Here is a 22,044-nt window from a genome sequence, read left to right as displayed (position 1 = left end):
TTTTTGAGATAAACTGAATATTGAGATTCATGTGAGCTATAGAACGTTTGAAGTTAATTTTTTTTAAAAGATATGCATCTGTCTCTACCTGTGCTGCTCTCTTTGCTTTGAAAAGCAATATATAAAATACCATTTTTTTCAGATTTGCCTTGTCATAAACCAATAACAACAGTGAGAGTTTCGTAAGACATTACAGTAGGGATAAATTATTTCAAGTTCCAGGGACTACACTTAATAGTTCTGTGGCAAGAAAGCATATACATAACACCTTTCATGAATGAAGGTGAATATACGTGTCCACCTAGGATAATGTTGCAGGATCCAGTCTGGGTGGGTCACCGGGACCAGTGGTTTAGTATTCTGAGCTTTTGGGCTTGTGCTGGAGCCCCCATCCTCAAGGAATGTCTCCCTACTGGAATGAACCCTCTGCTAGAGAGAGGATCCCTGATGATGGGCTCCAGCACGAGTCCAAAAGCTTGGAAGATTAAACCTCTGGTCCTGTGACCAATCCAGATTAGATCCTGCAACATTATCCTGGGACACGTATAATTTTCTTTTGCATTTTTTTAAAAAAATGCAAGTTTTATTTTCCATTAAATTTCTTCAGCTCAGAAGACTAAACCTATAAATTTCTTTAGCTTGAAAGAATAAACTGGTTCTGCTGACCGACCTAGATTGGATCCTGCAACAACACCTTTCTTTCTTTTTTTTTCTCCAAAGTGCAATCCATAAAACTGAAATTAGATAAGAACTACTTCATTTATGAATGCTATTCAGGCTTCTGGAAAGTGTATGATAATTCATGTCATATGGCAACAGAAAATAATATGTAAATGTACTTTCAGAAACTGTAACCAGTTTGTTCTTATATAATAAAAGCTGTCCTTTGTATTATATGAAATAAACATTTGTAATTGGTATAAATTGAATAAAAGAATGGATGTCTTTTAAGAGCCTTTTTTGTTTGCTTAATGTTCCAGTTTTGTAAATGAAATATATTATTTGTGCTTTCAACACATTTGACCAAAGCTTATAAAAGGCACTCTTGGCTGTTGTTTTTTTTCTGGCAAACCAGAAAGACATTTTGATCCAGAAGCATGCTCCAAATATGTATCTGATCTTTCTTAGGTACTCCTGCAAACCTAGCAGTTCAAAAGCATGCAAATGCAAGTAGATAAATAGCTACCACTTCAGTGGAAGGTAACAGTGTTCCGTGAACCTTGGCATATGTTCATACTGACCACATGATCATAGAAGTGTCTTCAGAAATCACTGGCTCCCTTTGCTAAGAAATGGAGATGGGCATTGCCCTTTAGAGTTGAGCATCACTGGACAGGGGAAACGTTATCTTTCTTAGGTAGACTCCATTCAGATCTACTATCTCTTTGGGATTGTGACCACTTACCAGGATACTGTTGTCTAAATTCAGTTCTACTTTATCATCCATCATCCAATCCATTAACAACGGAATTCTGTATCTCAGTTGCTATAGAGAAATGATTTTTGTGCATAAATACTATGCAATCTCAAATCTCTTGATAAACTTCAAGTGGTTTCATGTAGCTATTAAAGCTATTGGAGACAGAATATACCCATGATTGTGGTGGTAGAAGTAATCATCATCATCATCATCATCATCATCATCGTCATCATCTATTATCCATTTTGAGGAATGAATATATATCCAAGTGATCCTGTTTACAATATACCTGAGAAATAAAAATGGAATAATCACAAAATATTCTCATTGAAAGAGCACTCAAGAAATCCAGAACAGTAGTAACGTAATTGTATTAAAAATTATTGGCATTTCAAGAAGGAGAACCACATTCCTTCCATCAATTCCCAAAGATAAGATTTAAATTCAATAGCTCAATCTGAAGCCAAACTGGGTCCAGGATCTATTGATTATATAGGATTAATGTGTAAGACGTTTGTTTATAAAAGAAACTATAGTAGGAATGTGCCAAAATTTGGTTTAGTAAGCAAGGTGGGGTAAATCCTCCAGAATTTTTTGTTCTAGAGAAAATAAGCAATTAAACTCACTCCATTCTAGTTCTGGGTTTCAATAAACCTCCAAATTCAAGCCTGTTTCTCTAGACCAGCTTTTCTCTATCAGGATTCCACTAGGAATTTTGTGGAAGATTATGATTTCCCAAATCAAATACATATTTTTTAATTGAATCAACAAAATTCAGAATTTGAATTCAAAAGTCTGAAAATAGTGAAGTATTAAAAAAAATCAAATATGGAGTAAGGATTTTAATACCAAATCTTTATGTATGATAGGGGGCGTTATGACTCATTGGGTAAAGATCCTGAGCTTGTCAGTTGGAAAGCTGACAGTCCAGGTTCGAGACCAGAGGGCCATGCAGGAAGGTGAGCTCCCGTTCCTTGTCCCAGCTCCTGCCCACCTAGCAGTTTGAAAGCATGCAAATATGAGTAGATTAATAGGTACCACTTTGGAGGGAAGGTAACAGTGTTTTCGTGCACCTTTGGAATATAGCCATGTTGGCCACATGACCATGGAAAATGTCTTTGGACAATGCTGTCTCCCTTGGCCAAGAAACAGAGATGAGCACTATGTGCTAGACCAGTGGTTCTCAACCTGTGGGTTGGGACCCCATTTGGGGTCAAACAACCATTTCACGGAGGTCGCCAAACAACGCAGTCCGCCATTTTTCCCCCTTTTCCTTAGCTGTGCTACTCCCTTTTATTCTATTGGCTTTTGAAAGCCAATAGAATAGACTCTCTTGAATAGAGTCTAATTCTATTGGCTTTTAAAAGCCAATAGGAATTGTCCAGGCTGTCTCTGCCCTGCTGAGCCTGCCAAAAGTCCCATTCTGCAAATGGTGCTGCAAGTTGTCTGCAGCGAAGGCGAGCTGTCTGGAAGTTTCCACCCCTCCCTGCTGAGCAACTACTAAAAATGTAAGCAAAAGAGGGCCAGGGGTGGGACGTGGGAGGCCGGTGGGCGCAGGAAGGGTTGCTGGCGCACGTGGGGCCTGGCAGGTGCCTTACCTCCCTTGGGCTGGGCCAGCTGGTGGCCCAGCCGGTGGTCGGCCTGCGCCGTTTCTGCCACTTGCCAGCTATGCCTCGGCCGGCACAGGGGGCAGCACCACGCATGCACGACTCTCCTGGGCAGGGAAAGTCCTTGACTTACAACTGGTTGGGTAGTCCTCGACTTACGACCAGTTGGGGGTTGCAGCATTAAAAAGGTTGAGAATCACTGTGCTAGACTCAGACACGGCTGGACAGAGAAACCTTTACTTTTACCCTTTACTTTATGTATGACTTTGCATGTTTGTGTGAGCATGAAAAAATCTGAACTTTTATCTTATTGAAACATTTTCTTTAGGGAGACCATTAAGGATTTTAAATCCACCATGAGTCATCTAATTTGCTATAAATGTGTTACTATTAACACAGTGAGTGGTATAATCTAAAATTATGTCATCCTCATGTATTTATTCATTCACGTGGTTACAGCGGCAAGGATATTATTTGCGCAAAAATGGAAAGCTACGGATGTACCGAGTGGGGAAAAATTAATTCAGAAAATCATGTATTGTGCAGAATTAGTCAGGATAACTAAAAGATTAAAAAATCAGGATGAATCAGATTTTTATCAAATATGGAATAAATTTTATAGGTGGTGGGAAAAAAATGGAGGTCATTGTAATGAGAAAAGCCAAGATTGAGATTAGAATGATGTTACTGTTAAGAGATTTATTTGTAATTAATGTAAATATGGACTGAGATGTCTGTCAAATGTTGATTTACCATGTTCAATGTTTTTAATTCCCTTTTTTATTCAATTAAATATATATATATATATATATATATATATATAAATTTAATTGAATAAAAAAGGGAATTAAAAACATTGAACATGGTAAATCAATTATAAATTATGTCATCCTACTTAGTGACAGTGGTTGGAAAGATGAAGTAAGTCACATTTTCAATTTTCAATCTGTTTTCTTGGAAATTCATAAAGATAGTTTATCTTAATCTGTCTAGGGCAGGGGTGTCAAACTGCTGGACTGCGGGCTGGATGCATCATGCGGAAGCCACGCCCACCCCATTGCCGGCAATGGCAAAACTCTCCCGATATGTTGCACGACATCACGTAACATCACACATTTGACATGTCTAGTCAAACATATCTGAAGCTGCAAACCTGAATCCTACTTGAGGACAGAAAATGAAATTTTCTTTGTAGGTAAGAGCTATATACCTGCATGTCTGCTACAGCCTCCAATGATGTAAATTGTTAGGTCACAGTATTTAGGGTAGTATTAATTTTTCACCAATAAACTTAAATTCATGACTTATCATATTTGATAAGTAATAGTTTTGACAAAAAAAATATTTGGCAGGATCATTCAGAATAAAAAGGACTTTAGGCATGTCTGCTTAGTATCTACTTTTGAAAAATTATATTTGAAATTATTCCAATTGCCTATGAAATGTCCAAAGCTCCCTCAGCTAAGAGTTTGGCCAAAAGTTTTGTGTAGCATATTTATACAGTAGGTTGCATGGTGTCCCTAAAAGAATAATCTCAGACAGGGGCATGCAGTTCATTGCAAACTTTTGGAAAGAGTTCATTTGATCAATAGAATCATTCCAAGGACTCAGCTCCAGATTTCATCCACGTACCTTGGGTAGCAATGGATAATGTTAGAGCCGCTAACACTTGACAACCATGCAAATAAACAAGACATGGCATATAGAGATTGGGAAGAATTCTATTTTGTCAGCATATAAAAGGTTATTAATTTTTAAAAAGTTATATTTACTATATCCTTAACTTATACAAATTCTAGCATCTAAAGAAAACAAAATGAACAGAATCATAGATGGAAGAAATAATCCTAACAGTCAGGGAAGTCTTTTTTTATATATCATTTAAGACAACACTTTCCTGACCAGCATTTAAGAGACTTCTATAAATTGAATTTCAAAATTGATTGGGAAAGTATCTTTATTCCTCTTTGCAATGATTATTGTAATAACCTTTATATTAGCTCAGAGCTCCCAAAATAGTTGTAACCTTCACTTACATCCTGCAAACTTCTATCCACCATTTGCTCTTTCTATGGACTTATCTTTAGAAATAAGCTGCTTGCCTTTCAGACAGCTGTGCATAGAATTGCTGCTGAAGTTCTGGTTTATATTTGAAAATTTGGAAACCCACTTAAACCCAGAACATTGAGCCAGTCAGACCTTCAATATTTAATCAATCAAAGACCAATAAAATTATCAGTTGATAATGTGACTGCAATTCGAATTAGTGAGTTTGTTAGATGTCACTGAATAGGACTCAACTTTTCTATGCCACGTCAGCTAGATACTAGAATGTAAATTATTAAGCTTTAAATCTTCCACTGCCAAAGGCAAGTGAACTTAGCTGGTTCACAGTCTACAGGGAATAAGCAGTTTTTGAAAATGTACCTTGAGACTAAACTGTGCTCATGATCAAACAGGTCAAGACCAAACCAGCAAGCAAACCAGCAAGCAAACAAGAAATACAGAGGCAAGAGAAATCCTGTACAAATCCAGGGTCCAAGACAAAGCAAAACAACATTACACGTAGGTCAGAGCTGAGTTTTGAAAAGTTCTCAGCACTTTTCCCATGGAGAGAATGCAATAAATTGGGTAGAGTGAGGTGCCACTCTGTACATAACTGATCTATATCTCATAGAAGCTTCAGAGTTGGTCTCTTGGTAGCACTCTCATACTGTTTAGCTAGCATTTCAGATCTATAAAGTCCAACTCTGTGTACTTAAATCTTCATTAGACATTCTATGTAAGCCCAGGGGATTGAACCTAAGAGATTGTCAATCATATAGGTGAGGGATCCTGGGAACTTGTTGATCCTGTAAAAATACTGGCTCTGCTACTTTTGAAATCTCCAGACTTGAAACTGCTGCCATCAGATGCCCATGGTTCCTGTTCTTTCCCATCCCCCTTATTGGCAGATATGTCCTCAAGCAGTTATCATACCACCAATCTAGTTACTGTAGGTACATATATTCAGTATAAATTAATATTGGTAGGAACATATTTTGATTTTATTTATTTTTATTTATTGACACATCATTGCATATCACATCATTGTCCAGCTCATCTAAATGACTTTTTGTTGTGGTAGTTACAAATTGTGAAGAAAGTGTACCTCTCTGCTTATATCATATATGTGGAATTCAGTAGAGCTTTTCCAGATATTGAGGGGCAATAAAGTTAGAGTTTTCAAAGGATCAGTGATAATCAAGCTTTACAGTTCTAGGGCTCAAAAAATTTACAATCAACTTTTAATTAATATAGTTTGATTCAGTGTACTACCACATGATTAGTTGGGGTTTTTAATTTTATATTTTATTTTATATTGCATGTTTTATAATAAAGCATTTGTTAAGGATAGATTGGGAAATTGAAAAAAGATTCCAGAAAAAGGCAATGGCAAGCCATCTTTGTACTGTTGTGAGGAAAATTCCACAAACATGGACAGGCACATGAAGACAACAGGAATCAAATTGAGAGACTATTCACTGCATATTGTAATAAAAGTTATTTTCAAGACAGTTTGTTATATCAGTGCTTAAATTGTAATACTATTAATATTACTGCATATAATAACAATACATATGATTCATTCTAAAGCAAAACATTCAGTAATGTTGCTATTATTATCATTGTCATACTGCTTAATTCTATTCATTTAAGATTTTTCTGAAGATCAGAAAATGTGCAATCAAATCAGTGTCAGCTCCTAGCCTTCATCCAGAATGGATCTGTTGCCAATAGATCATAACTTTTTAATACTTATTGTCAGATTGTTATCTAGCACTCATTATATAATTCCAATGAAAGATGGAATCAATTCTCTTTTACAGAAAATAAGAATACCGCATTGGTCATAGGACCAAGTCACTACATGCATTTCAAGAAATTATAACTGCAATATAGGTGTATAATCAAAAACGATTTCTGGCTTTAATGGTTTTCTAATGAAATGGTGCCAAAATTATACTTTTTTAAAAACTTTCGTTTATCTGGAAATAAGTGTAACAGGTGTTTCTCATAAATTTCTGCCTTTTGCTTAATGAGACCAATATCACAATGATTCTTAAACCAAAGAAGGTCTTTACAAGACCTTCTAATTATGGCCCCGTTGCCTTGACAAATATAAGGATTTTAAGGGCTACTTTTGTTTGAGATTGCAATTTATTCATCTGACATTTGTGCATTCAGTTCAAGCTGAATTTATACAAGGTTCTCACATTTCTGATGATGTAAGATTTTTAATAAGAATTCTGGCTGTAGCTCAAAGCAGACAGGAGATGTTGGGAAAGTTTTTGATATGGTTTCTTGGAAATTTCCCCAAGTTTTATATTTTGGATTAATAAATTATACTCAACTCCTAAATTATGGTCATTATTTATAGCATGCCTTTTCCTTAATTATAGTGAGGTTCTTACTAAGGTGTGGGAGATTATGAGGAGGCCAGAAAAGGAATGGAAGGAAGACTTGACATAAAAAATCAAGATGAAGAAGACAAGTCATTTGGTAGCTTATTTGATAAATGGCTACTTAGGTTGGTAAGAAATCTGAGAAGTGTTTCAAAGTATTCAACACTATAAATCAGGGTAGGAAATTCTTTATACAATTTCCAAGATCTTGTATTATCCCAAAATAGTATTAAGCATATCTTACTGAAATGTGTGTGTGGTTCTTGCTTCCTTGATCTTATGCAGCTATGTGGATCTTGATGGAAGTCTTTCTCTTCCATTTATTTAGCCTTAGCACTTTTTTCGTTGGGTAATTAGAAAAACAAATTTTAGTAAAATAATAACAGGGACAGAATATTTGGCTTTATAAATAAATCAAATTTTTCTATTTTTAATTCTGTTCCACTGTTTTTAATCTAAGCTGCTTTGCTTTTGGCTTTTTATACTGAATACATTTTTCCAGCAAGGAAATCCTGTAGAGTTTTCACTGAACAAATTACAATTAATTGTTGGACAATGTTTATTTAACTTTTCGCACTTTTGGGGTTATTACTGGAATTTATTCTAAATTTGGTAATTGCTCAAATAAGGAATGTTAGAATTAAGCTTTTCTTTTTCTTCAGCTTATTATATTTTACTCTGTTTAGTTAGGACACAATCCTAATATAAAATAACAGGAAAAAATATATTTGTAGAAAAAATTCTTTTTGTGCATCTTACAATATTATTGTGGATTCACTGAAATTTTACGATGCTATTTTGTAGATCTACTGAAGTTTTAAAAATGAATTTGATTTAGTTGTAGTATTTATCAGCAGTTTATTCAGCCCAAGCATTTGTTATCCAATCTCAAAAAAAAGAAACAGAAAGAAAGAAGAAAAAGAAAGAAAGAAAGAAAGAAAGAAAGAAAGAAAGAAAGAAAGAAAGAAAGAAAGAAAGAGAAAAGAATTTTTAAATTGCCTTACAACTGAAATTCTCTGGAGGTTTACAATCAAGCACACTAAAAATTCCAATTTCAATAAAAAGCATACACAATAAGCAACATTATTATGTTTATTCAGAAACTATTTTCTTTCTGCTTGTTCTCCTACTGAAGTCCTTCTGTAGCTGGAGTTATGTAAGGATTTATCATAATTTAGCAGCCACTACCCTTTTTTACAACTGAATCAAGTGGCTGAAATTGATATTTAGTTATTTACAAGAGCTCTGACAACAGTTATTTGAATATGCTGTTCCTGGTAAACAGTGGAAGACTGCTTTAAATTACACAATATTAGTTTCTTATACTCTTAAATTGAAGTTTACCTCAGAAAATCTTTAACGAAGGCTGACTGCAGTTTGTTTATTGTTGGAAATGTAAGTTGAGAAATTTCCTGATATGGTTTGGATTTGTCTTATAATTATTGATACATTTAGGGCTAAAATCAAAGGATTATCAATATGAGACTTGATTGTTGGGTATGTATTAAAGAGGCACTAACTTGGTTTTCTGTATATATCATGTATTGGAAAGATAGCCAAATGTCAAGAATTGTGAAGTTTGGGTGGCATGAATTATTATACAACTCAATTATCTATGCCTTGTTGTTGTTAGTTGCGAAATCGTGTCCAACCCATCGCGACCCCATGGACAATGTTCCTCCAGGTCTTCCTGTCCTCTACCATTTTCTGGAGTCCATTTAAGTTCACACCTACTGCTTCAGTGACTCCATCCAGCCACCTCATTGTCTTGTCCCCTTCTTCTATTACCCTCAGTCTTTCCCAGTATTAGGCTCTTCTCCAGTAAGTCCTTCCTTCTCATTAGGTGGCCAAAGTATTTGAGTTTCAACTTCAGGATCTGGCCTTTTAAAGAGCAGTCGGGGTTGATCTCCTCTAGGACTGACCGGTTTGATCGCCTTGCAGTCCACGGGACTCAGAGGAGTCTTCTCCAGCACCATAGTTCAAAGGCCTCAATTCTTTTGTACTCAGCCTTTTTTATGGTACAACTTTCACAGCCATACATTGCAACTGGGAAAATCATGGCCTTGACTATTCATACTTTTGTTGGCAGGGTGATGTCTCTGCTTTTTAGTATGCTGTCTAGATTTGCCATAGCTTTCCTCCCCAGGAGCAAGCATCTTTTAATTTCTTGGCTGCAGTCCCCATCTGTGGTGATCTTGGAGCCCAGGAAGATAAAATCTGTCACTACCTCCGTTTCTTCCCCATCTATTTGCCAAGAATTGAGAGGGCTGGATGCCATGATCATGGTTTTCTTAATGTTGAGTTTCAAGCCAACTTTTGCACTCTCCTTCTTCACTTGCACCAAGAGGCTCTTTAGTTCCTCTTCACTTTCTGCCATTAGAGTGGTATCATCTGCATATCTTAGGTTGTTGATATTTCTCCCAGCAATCTTAATTCCAACTTTTGATTCATCTAGCCCTGCTTTTCTCATGATATGCTCTGCATATAAGTTAAATAGGCAAGGCGACAGAATATAGCTTTGCCAGACTCCTTCCCCAATTTTCAACCAATCAATGGTTCTGTATCCAGTTCTCACTGTTGCTTCTTGACCCGTATATAGGTTTCTCAAGAGACAAATAAGATGGTCTGGTATTCCCATCTCTTTAAGAACTTGCCACAATTTGTTGTGATCCACACAATCAAAGGCTTTAGCATAGTCAATGAAGCAGAAGTAGATGTTTTTCTGGAACTCCCTAGCTTTCTCCATGATCCAGCGTATGTTGGCAATTTGATCTCTAGTTCCTCTGCCTCTTCGAAATCCTGCCTGTAGTTCTGGAAGTTCTCGATCCACATACTGCTGGAGTCTAGCTTGTAGGATTTTAAGCATTTCACTTCACATTCTAGAATGTCTGGCTCGAGGTCAGTGACCACCCCATCGTGATTATCAGGGATGCTAAGCTCGTTCTTGCATAGTTCTTCTGTGTAATTTTGCCACCTCTTCTTAATCTCTTCTGCCTCGATTAGGTCCCTGCCATTTTGGTCCTTTATTATGCCCATCTTTGCATGAAATGTTCCCTTCATATCTTCAATTTTCTTGAAGAGATTTCTGGTTCTCCCTATATTCTATTGTTTTCTTCTATTTCTTTGCACTGTTCATTTAAGAGGGCATTCTTATCTCTTCTAGCTATTCTCTGGAATTCAGCATTCAATTCTCTTTCTCCCTTGCCTTTTGCTTCCCTTCTTTCCTCAGCTATTTGCAAAGCTTCCTCAGACAGCCATTTTGCTTTCTTGCATTTCTTTTCTCTTTGGGAGGTTTTAGTTGCTACCACTTGTACAATGTTGCGAACCTCCATCCATAGTTCTTCAGGCACTCTGTCTACCAGATCTAATTCCTTAAATTCCTTGTCAGTTCTACTGTATATTCATCAGGAATATGATTTAGTTCATACCTGAGTGGCCTAGTGCTTTTCCCTACTTTCTTCAATTTAAGCCTAAATTTTGCAACAAGAAGCTCATGATCTGAGCCACAGTCAGTTCTTGGCTTTGTTTTTACTGACTGTATAGAGCTTCTCCATCTTTGGCTGCAGAGCATATGGTCAATCTGATTTCTGTGTTGACTGTCTGGTGATGTCCATGTGTAGAGCCATCTCTTGGGTTGTTGGAAAAGAGTGTTTGCTATGACCATCTTATTCTCTTGACAAAATGTTATCAGCCTGTGCCCTGCTTCATTTTGTACTTCAAGGCCAAACTTGCCTGTTATTCTGGTTATCTTTTGGCTTCCTACTTTAGCATTCCAATCCCCCATGATGATAAGGACATCATTTTTTGGTGTTGATTCTATAAGGTGCTGTAGGGCTTCATAGAAGCGGTCAATTTCATTCTCTTCAGCACCAGTGGTTGGGGCATAGACTTGGACTACTGTGATATTGAATGGTTTGCCTTGGATTCGCACTGAGATTATTCTGTCATTTTGGGGATTGTATCCCAGTATTGCTTTTCCTATTCTTTTATTGACTATGAAGGCTACTCCATTTCTTCTGAGGGATTCTTGCCCGCAGTAGTATACCTGATGGTCCTCTGAATTAAATTCACCCATTCCTGCCCATTTTAGTTCACTGATTCCTAAGATGTCAATGTTCAGTCTTGTCATCTCTTGTTTGACCACGTCCAGCTTGCCTTGATTCATGGATCTTACATCCCAGGTTCCTATGAAGAATAGATTTTTGCAGCATCGGACTTTCATTTCACCACCAGATGCATCGACAGCTGAGCGTCCTTTCAGCTTTGGCCCAGTTGCTTCATTCTTTCTGGCGCTACTAGTACTAGCCCTCTGCTCTTCCCTAGCAGCATATTGGATAACTTCCGACCTGAGGGGCTCATCTTCCAGCATCATATCTTTTGCCTTTCGGTACTGTCCATGGGGTTTTCATGGCAAAAATATTGGAATGGGTTTCCATTTCCTTCTCCAGTGGATCACATTTTGTCAGAACTCTCTGCTATGACCTGTCCATCTTGGGTGGCCCTGCATGGCATACCTAATAGCTTCATTGAGTTACGCAAGCCCTTTCACCATAACAAGGCAGTAATGCATGAAGGAGTATCTACGCCTACATTGTCACAAATAATATGTTGATATGTGTTGTCTATAAGCAATTTAATTATTAATTTTTCCAGAAAGGGCAAGAAAGAAAACTGGTCATTTTTAAAAATTATCTAACTCCTAGAGTTTTCATTATCTTATTATTTTTGAAATAATATTATATTGTTAATACTGTTATATAATACAGTTTCTTTTCTTAATTATTTAAAATGAAAAAGATGGCTCATTTTCTACAGAATCGGTAGTTGTGGTAAGGTATGAAGGAAAAGTATATCATTCTTAGCTATCCTTTTCTTTGCACCTTCATATTATGCAGCTAAGATAGTTGAAGTTTTGAAAGAGATGTTTTTGTGAAGTTGGTCCCACAACATATAAATATTACCAACAAATAAAACTGCCAGAGGTTCCTGAATGGCAGTCTTGCTGGAAAATGTTATTGGGTGTGACTATAAGATAAAAATGCTTAGTGAAATATATATTTAAAATCTTCTTTGTAAAAAACTGATCCATGAAATCCACTTTTTCACAATTCTGGTTAAAATATAGGAAATGGCTTGAAAGGGCAGTGTTTTTTTCTATACATTTTGCCTCTGCTTATTTCACAGTCTTGATAAAATTCAAATTAAATTTATAAATGATTTGATTTTAAATGCATTCTCTTCTGCACAGCAGATGCAATGAACAGTCTGCAGTCGTCCAGTCTGTGTTTCTTCTCCTTAATTACTTCCAGCATTAAATAATAAAAAAGGTTCTTCTGCACTTTCTTTCATATTCACTAAAACAAGACAAAATAATGAGCTAATAACAAGATTTCCTCCTCTCTCTTCAGCATCACATTTTCATTCCTTTTCCTGATTGTTAGAGTGCGCAAATGTCTTCCTTTGTATTGTCCACACATCAGGCACTGCAGCTCAAATTCATGCTGCAGAGAAAATTCTGGGCTATTATACAGAAGTTATTATCATTATTTTCTCTGTAAGGGTTTTGTTTTATTTCTCTAATGGAATTTTGAACTCCAGAACTGCTTAAGCCATAACATTTAATTTTCAACTTTTGCCCTTTACAGCCTATTAACTTGGAGGCTGTTTCTTTCCTCTTCTTATTTTTGGATGGGAATTGATCTCATTGCGCTTGACTGACTAAACAGTGCTAGAGTCCTCTAGCAGGGGTGTCAAACTGCTGGCCCATGGGCTGGGTGCGTCATGCCAAAACCACGCCCACCCCATTGCCAGCAATGGAAAAAAGTTGTGTTACATCGCGACACGTCACATGATGTGAGTTTGACACCCCTGCTCTAAAGCATTTCTGAAAGCTTTCCCACATATACTAAGCTCTCCTCTCCGCTCCCTTCTTCTCCCCTCCCTTCCCCTTTCCTCTCCTCTCCTCCCCTCCCCTCCTTTCCTCTTCACCCCTCCCTTCCCTTCTCTTACCTCCCCTCTACTCTCCTCCTCCCCTCCCCTCATCTTTCCTTACAGTGAGTTCTTAGTAGTTCCAATCTATATTAATTAATCTTTTTTTAAAAACTTACATAATTCATTCTAAAATTATCAAAAAGTTTTTTTCTTTGCTCTTTTTTTACCAATGGTGGCAATCTCAAAAATAGATGGGAAAAGGACTAATCTATTTCAAAGAAGAGGAAATCAACCTATTCTCCAAAGCACCTGAGGGCAGGACAAGAAGCAATGGATGGAAACTAATCAAAGTGAGAAACAACCTAGAACTAAGGAGAAATTTTAATCAGTGGAACAACTTGTCTCCAGAAGTTGTGAATGCTCCAACACTGGAAGTTTTTAGGAAGAGATTTGACAAACATTTGTCTGAAATGGTATAGGGTTTCCTGCCTGAGCAGGGGGTTGGACTAGATGACCTCCAAGGTCCCTTATTATTATGGATCATTGCACAGTCAGCCAGATGTTCAGACTGGATTTGGCATTTTGTCTACCTATCGAGTCCTTACCCAGACCTGGGATAGGCAGATGTGGATATTTGATGGTATTACAGATATCATTGCAGGATGGAAGCAGTTCCTAGTAAGGCTGCCTTTTGCAATTGACTAATAGCCAATTTGTCAATGCCAATGGTGTTCAAGTGGTGCTCCAGTTGTTTTGGGATTGCACCCAAGGAGCCTATTACTATTGGTACTACCCTTGTTTGCTTTTGCCACAGTATTATTATTATTATTATTATTATTATTACTACTACTACTACTACTATTATCATCGCACAGTCAGCCAGATGTTCAGACTGGATTTGGCATTTTGTCTACCTATCGAGTCCTTATCAAGGACCTGGGATAGGCAGATGTGGATGTTTGAAGGTATTACAGATATCGTCGCAGGATGGAAGCAGTTCCTAGTAAGGTCGCCTTTTGCAATTGACTAATGGCAAATTTGTCAATGCCAATGGTGTTCAAGTGGTGCTCCAGTTGTTTTGGGATTGCACCCAAGGCACCTATTACTATTGGTACTACCCTTGCTTGCGTTTGCCACAGTCTTTCTATTTCTATTTGTAGGTCTTTGTATTTTGTTATCTTCTCCAGTTCTTTCTCGTCTATTCTGTTGTCTCCAGGCATTGCCACGTCCACTATCCAGACTTTTTTGTCTTTCTTATCGACAATGGTTAAGTCCAGGATGTTATGTTGCAGGAGCTTATCTATTTGAATTCTGAAGTCCCAGAGCAGTTTAATTTTATCATTTTCTATGACTTTCTCTATTTTATGATCCCACCAGTTTTTGCTTACAGGCAAATGATATTTCTTGCAGATCTTCCAATGCACCATTGTTGCTACTTTGTCATGCTGCTGCTTATAGTCAGTCTGTGCGATCTTCTTGCAGCAGCTTACCAGGTGGTCCACTGTTTCTTCAGCTTCTTTGCATAGGCGGCACTTACTGTCTATTGCTGTCTTCTCAGTTTTGATTTTATATGCATTTGTCCTTAAGACTTGGTCTTGTGCAGCCAAAATTAGTCCCTCGATCTCTTCTTCAATTTTCCTGCTCTTAGCCATTGCCAGGTCTTGTTATTTGCTTTCCCAGCTATTTTTTTAATGTACTGGCCATGTAGTGCTTTGTCTTCCCATGCCTCTATTCTGTTCTTCATTTGGTCTTTCTTGTAGGCCAGTTTGGTCTCTCCAGTAGTCAGTAAGCCTTCCTGATATACTAATTTCAGTGCATCTTCATCATTGTTCTTCAGATATTCTTCCAAAGCCATTTTTTCTTCTTCAACCATCTGATGTACTTGTAGCATTCCACGCCCACCTATTTGCCTTGGTAGATAAAGTCTGTCAATGTCACTGCGTGGATGAAGGGCATGATTCATTGTCATTATTTTTCTGGTCTGCCTATCCATTGCTTTTAGTTCTGCTTGAGTCCAGTCCACTATTCCAGCTGTGTACCTAATGACTGGGATTGCCCAGGTGTTGATTGCCTTTATGGTATTTCCTCCATTGAGTTTGGACTTTAAGATCTTCTTCACTCTCTTGATGTATTCACCTCTAATCTTTTTCTTGACTTCAGTGTGCTTGATGTTGTCAGCTTGAAGGATACCCAAGTATTTGTAGTAATCTTCCTCATCCAGACTCTTAATGTTATTTTCATGGGGCATCTTGATTCCTTCAGTTTTCACTATTTTTCCTTGTTTGATAGCAAGTGTGGCACATTTGTCCAAGCCAAACTCCATTACAATATCTTGGCTATATATACGGACAGTGTTGAGCAGCGATTCTATTTCAGATGATGTTTTTCCATACAGTTTCAGATCATCCATGTAAAGGAGGTGGGATAGTCTGGCAGATGTTTTTGATGTTTGATAGCCATGTCCTGAGTTATTCAGTATTGTTGACAGAGGAAACAGTGCAATAACAAATAGTAATGGTGATAATGAATCTCCTTGAAATATTCCTCTCTTGATATTAACCTCTCCCAGCTCTCACCATTGATCTGCAACTGTGTCTTCCATTGTGCCATCGATCTTTGCACAAATTTTCTGATGTTTCTACTGACTCCTGTTATTTCTAGGCACTTGATTATCCAATCATGTGGCAGAGAGTCAAATGCCTTTTTGTAGTCAATCCATGCCACATTCAGGTTGGTCTTCCTTCTCTTGCAGTTTTCCAAGATCATTTTGTCTATTAGGAGTTGATCTTTTGTTCCTCTGCTATTGGGGCGGTTTCCTTTCTGCTCAGGTGGAAAGAGATTGTTTTCAACTAGATGCTGTTGTACTGCATCAGCTACCACACCAGTTAGTAATTTGAAAGTTGTTGGTAAGCAGGTAATTGGCCTGTAGTTACCTGGTGTTGCCCCTTTTGCTGGATTTTTCATTATTAGGTAGGTTTTCCCAGTTGTTAGCCACTTTTCAATTTCTCCTCCTTGTAGTATATTGTTGAACTGCTTGGCAATGAGTGGGTGTATAACAGTTAGATGTTTTAACCAAAACCCATGCAGTTCATCTTCACCTGGTGCTGACCAATTTTTTATTTTCTTTGCTCTTTTTTCTACCATTTTTGTTGTTATTACTAGTTCTTTCATTTCATCTCATCTTCCTCAGAGTACACAAGCCCCACAACCACGTCAAGGTAGTGCCTCACTGGGTTATTATTATTATTATTATTATTATTGAGATTTTTTTCCTCACACGCAACACAAAATTTTAGAAATTTCTCTTAAGAATTGGACACTAATTAATGTGACTTTATGGGGAACTCAATAAGCAGGTATTGTTGCTATGCAAAGGGGAAAGATAATGTTCTGAATGCTAGATAGTTTTACATAGATACTTTTCTCATGCTTGCGGCTTATTTGGGCAATAAATGTATGACATGTATCCTTGTCCCTTTATCACACACACACTGATGCCATATTTTCTCCATTAGCAGGATATGCACTCATACTTTTCATTGCTATGCAGGTGTTAATAATGTGGTGTTATCTGAAATCCAGAGAGTCAGTTTGGTATAGCAATTAAGACATTAGGTAGAAACCAGGAGACCAGGAGTTCTACTCTTGCCTTGACATGAAGCCAGCTGGGTGACCTTAAGCCTAGAAAGGAGGCAATGACAAACTGCTTCTGTAAAACATTGCCAAGAAAACTGCAGGGACTTGTCCAGGCAGTCTCTGAGAACTGGGCATAAATTAATAGAAGAAAATAAAAAAAAATCTGAAATCCATAACATCATAGTCTCCTGTAGAGTGAAGTTTTCTTTCTCTATAGGCTGCATGAAAGAATATTGTCTAGTATAATATAAGCAAGTATTGTTTATGCATGTTTCAGATAAGAAAAATGACCTTCTGAAAATCACATGAATAGAACATTTTATCAGAGCAAGCCATATGGAGCCACAAATTGTGGCATTTATTTAGAATGTACAATTGAAAACTGCATTTTTCATTGATAAAATGCAGCTTCAGTACAATGAAGTTAAGATTTTTAAAAAAGAATAATGCAATTTAATATCTGTTTTTGAGTGAGAAAAGAAAGGATAACAGAAAATCATTGAAGCATGCTGGTGGTTAAAACAGTATCTACTGACATTTTACCTAATGAAAATGGTGATGCAGTTATCTTATAAGATATCCTTTATTGAAGTTGTGCCATCAGAAATATTTTATTCAGCCTTAAGTGCTTTTGCTACAAATGATCTATCCTTGCTATGAGACCAGGCATTAGCAACTGAGAGTTAGTGATTATAGGAAATGTTTTTCCACCCATAAATCAATCTAACACACTTTGTTATATGCACTGGATAACTTTTCCCATCACAGAAATGAAACAATTTTAACAAGGAGATTGCTAATGGTGTGTAGCTTCTACGGGGCAAAAAACAATAATGACAAATTTGACCTATGTATGTAGTAGAATATACAACCAAGGAATCATTTATATATTATAAATGTACTGGGATGAAGCTATTATTTTTTTCCAGTGAAAGCCCAAATAATAACTTTTTTTCTAAACAATCAGCACAATCAGAGGAAACAATATTATCTAGTTCATCATTTTAATGGTTCTCATGATCCTTCTGTGCACAGATACTTTACAATGTTGGTCAGTATTCACTTGCAATCTGAAGTTACACAGTAAGTTTCTATGATCCCAAAGCTGAGCTAGCTTTTTCAGGTGTCAGACAGCTTTTATATTAGTAATTGTTAAATTATCTGAGGCACAAATAACTAGGCTAAAATTATCACATTTTAGATACATTACATAGAGATATTTTAGATATATTTTAGATACATTACATAGGGGAAGACTGATGGAAACATGTCACTCTTAGAAGAAAACAGCAACCAAAAGCAAAGCCCCAACTGTCTACCTTAGCCCACTCCAATGAAGCCCCTATGGAACTGAACAATCGCTTTCATAGCCTTTCTCTGGAAGAAAATATACAGACACCCATAAAAGAGCAGTCATTGATAGTTTCTATAAAAAGATGCACAACTGGATATTCCAGGAAGAAAAGTATCTCAGATTTCTCTAGGGAAAAAAAGGCGAGTATTGGTGACAGGAGATTTGATTCTTAGGGGAAGAGAAACTATAGTCTACAGACTGGACAATCGATCTAGGGAGGTATGTTGTCTCTCTGGAGCAAAAATCAAAGATGTAACTGTAAACCTTACTAAAATAATCAACTCCATGGACTACTGTCCATTTCTTCTCCTACACATGGAAATGAATGACACAACAATGAACCTGAAAACAATAACAAGAGATTATGAACAGTAGGGAAGAAAGTTAAGGAATTAGGAGCACAAGTTGTGTTTTCATCTATACTTACAAAAAAAAAAAAACATCCAATGAGGGAGAAAATGAACCACACCTGGCTTAAAAATTGGTGTTGTCAAGAGAACTTCGGTTTCCTAGACCATTGCCTACATGAAAGGCTCTTGTCAAGGAATGGACTGCACCTCACAAGAACTGGAAAGAATGTATTTGGAAAACAATTGGCTTATCTGATCAGAATGGCTTTAAACTAAAGTCTTCACAATCTTCAGAATTCCAATTCTAGGCAAAAACCAATAGATAACCAATCATATAAGGAGGTAGGCAGTAAAGAGAAAGAAGAAAAACTCAGATGCAAAGTAGGAGATATAGGAAGCATACCCAGAGTCAGTCACACAGAAATTAAATGCCTATACACTAATGTTCAAAGTTTAGGGAATAAACAGGGTGAATTTGAAATATTACTACACAAGGGCAAGTATGATATAGTTTCCATCACAGAAACTTGGTGGGATGAAACTCATGACTGGAATGTACTGAGAGAAGGATACAAACTATTCAAAAGAAACAGACCTAACAAATGAGGAGATGGAGTTGCATTATATATTAGAGATTACTTTCTCTTTATAGAGATGCATACAACAAAGGACGAAAGCCTTCTAGAATGCATATGGGTCATCATAATAGGAAAAAAAGAATGACATTGCCATAGATGTATACTACACACCACTCAACCAAGCAGAAGAAATAAAGTTTTTGCTAATCAGTTAACCAATGTATGTAGGAAAAACACCATAATAGGAATTGGGAATTTTAACTACCGTGATATCAATTGGGAGACAAACTCTGCAAGTGGGAGATCAAATAGATTCTTCCTGTTTTTAAGTTTTATCTAATTTTAATATTTAATTGCAATATTCCAATTTAACCTTTAATATCCTTAGTATTTAATTTTTGGATAGCCCAAATTTCCTTTATGTCACTACATAGAAGTTATACTATCTAAAATACACATATTACTTACATAAATATATTCCTATTTTATTTCATAAAAATTTTCTATTTCTCATCCTAGTACACCACCACAATAATGGAGTATCCTTTATTATCTCAAATCCATGATCTGCATTATCTGGGCTAAACAATAATTCAAGGCTATTTCCTAATAATTAATTTTCATTTCCCTTATAAATCTAAGTCCTCAATAATAAGCAAATTAATCTCTTGTTTTTTTATTATTTTCCAACAGTATTTAAATCTAATAATCAAAATTCTCTTCATCTCAAAGTCTCCCTTTAGCCCATTAATTGAAACTTTAGGATTCTCTCTAATAAATCAAAAGACCCCATTTTTAAAATTTAACTCTAGCTTTCTTTTTATGCCAACCAGGTTTCCATACCAATGCTTTTAGATCATCAGATAGAACTCCATTCTTGTACATGTTACTTGAAATAAAGGAGACCATCTACTAGTCAATTTTCTAGAGAAACTGGCCCATTTATAATAATTAAGTTGTCGCCCTGGTGGCACAGATCCCCATATTTGCTCTAGTATATTTGTCTTCCATTTGATCTGGTCTTTTTCTTCCTCAGGTTTCATCTGGTTTAAGTAAAGAGTCATGTCCCATTTTGTAGTTGTTGTTTGATTGTCTAAGTTATCAATAGGCTGTACTTGTTGATCTGATTAATAGAAGGATAGAATCAAAATCATGTGAAGTTATAGTACTGCTTTACAAAGTCTTAGTAAGACCACACTTGGAATACTGCATCCAATTCTCATCATCACAATGTAAAAAAGTTGTTGGGACTCTGGAAAAAGTACCGAGAAGAGCAACAAGAATGATTAAGGGGCTGGAGGCTAAAACATAAAAAGAACAGTTACAGGAACTGGGTATGTCTAGTCTAATGAAAAGAAGGACTAGGGGAGACATAATAGCAGTGTTCCAATATTTGAGAACAAAGATGAGTAGGTCAAATTATTTTCCAAAGCACCAAAAGACAAGACAAGAAACAATGGATGGAAACCCACCAAGGAAAGCAGCAACCTAGAACTATGGCAAAATTTCCTAACAATGAGGGCAATCAAGCAATGGAACAACTTGGCCTTAGAAGTTGTGGGTGCTCCATCACTGGAGGCTTTCAAAAAGAGATGGTTAACCATTTGTCTGAAATATATAGAGTCTCCTGCTTGAGCAGGGGATTGGACTAGAAGACCTCCAAGGTCTCTTCCAATACTATTATTCTATGTTCTAAAGCGCTAAGAAGGAGATAGTGGGAAACTATTTCTGAAATCTTGCAAAGAAAACTGCAGGGATTTCTTCTTGCAGTCAATAGATATAAATAGATATAAATAGATATAAATTCTCAAATATACTATGTCCTCCTGATCTTTCAGTTCCATTGATACACAATGGCCAAGAAATTTATGTAAATGTCCTGCCCTTCACTGTACAATCATATCTCCAGAGGTGTGTAACTTTTATGGCTTTTGTTTTCTTCCTAGTATTTTCCACAAGTGCATGGTCCACTTTTTTTGATCAAACAATTGCTGATCCATTTGATTGTGACAAAAAGTGACTGACTGGCTTGTCACCCAAGCCTGACATGATAGGCTGAGAGAGACTGGTCCAAAGTCACCCCCCATGGCTTTCACAGCTCAGGAAGACCAGAACTAACAGTCTCCTGGTTTCTAGCTTGGTGCCAGACTGGATTCATGGCTTTGCTGCTTTAATTAAATTTCCAAGAAAAACATCATTAGGAATGATAGATTTTGTGAATAGCTGTTGAATTACTAAGGGGGACATCTGTTCTTAAGAAATAGTTGCAGAATTTCTCCTTATCAGGGAGAAATTTAGATGGATTTCATCCAGTTTCTCTACCCGCAAATTCAAGAATTTAATATTTTAGAGCAGGTATCCCCAACCTATGGGCCATGGCCCGGTACTGGGCCCTGGCCTGTTGGCTACTGGGCTGCTGGAGTGGCTGGCAAGTGCACGTATGTGTGTGTGGACCCCCCTCGTGCTAGCTCTGCCATGCAAGCGCTAGCAGCCCCATTTGCACATGCGGGATTGCTAGCTTTGTTGCCAGCATCACGCGGGTGCTAGCAGCACACTTGTGCATGAACACGGGCACTAGCGGCCTGTTTGCACATGCCTATGGTGCCAGATCCACCTCTGGGGATGCACGTGGCTTGCTTGCACATGCGTGGGAGCGCTAGTACCACTGTCATGCAGGCACTCAATTGCACATGTGCATGTGGGGGGGGGACACGCACAGACAT

The 22,044-nt window shown here is 37.1% G+C and overlaps 1 long non-coding RNA gene across 1 annotated transcript in view; it reads right to left on the bottom strand.

Moving 5' to 3' along the window:
- Nucleotides 1-1,010: 1,010 nt before the first annotated feature.
- LOC120306492 overlaps nucleotides 1,011-22,044 on the bottom strand; it is a 104,305-nt gene continuing 83,271 nt past the window's right edge. Inside the window, exon 4 of the long non-coding RNA XR_005556319.1 lies at nucleotides 1,011-1,709. This is a non-coding gene — a long non-coding RNA (uncharacterized LOC120306492). The remainder of the gene's footprint in view (nucleotides 1,710-22,044) is intronic.

Source organism: Crotalus tigris, unplaced genomic scaffold, assembly GCF_016545835.1.
Source record: "Crotalus tigris isolate CLP2741 ecotype Arizona unplaced genomic scaffold, ASM1654583v1 scf7180000017740.2609645, whole genome shotgun sequence".
NCBI classification, from domain to species: domain Eukaryota; kingdom Metazoa; phylum Chordata; class Lepidosauria; order Squamata; family Viperidae; genus Crotalus; species Crotalus tigris.
The sequence above is the reverse complement of the archived record's forward strand: the minus strand, read 5'-3'. Positions and strand labels throughout refer to the sequence as shown.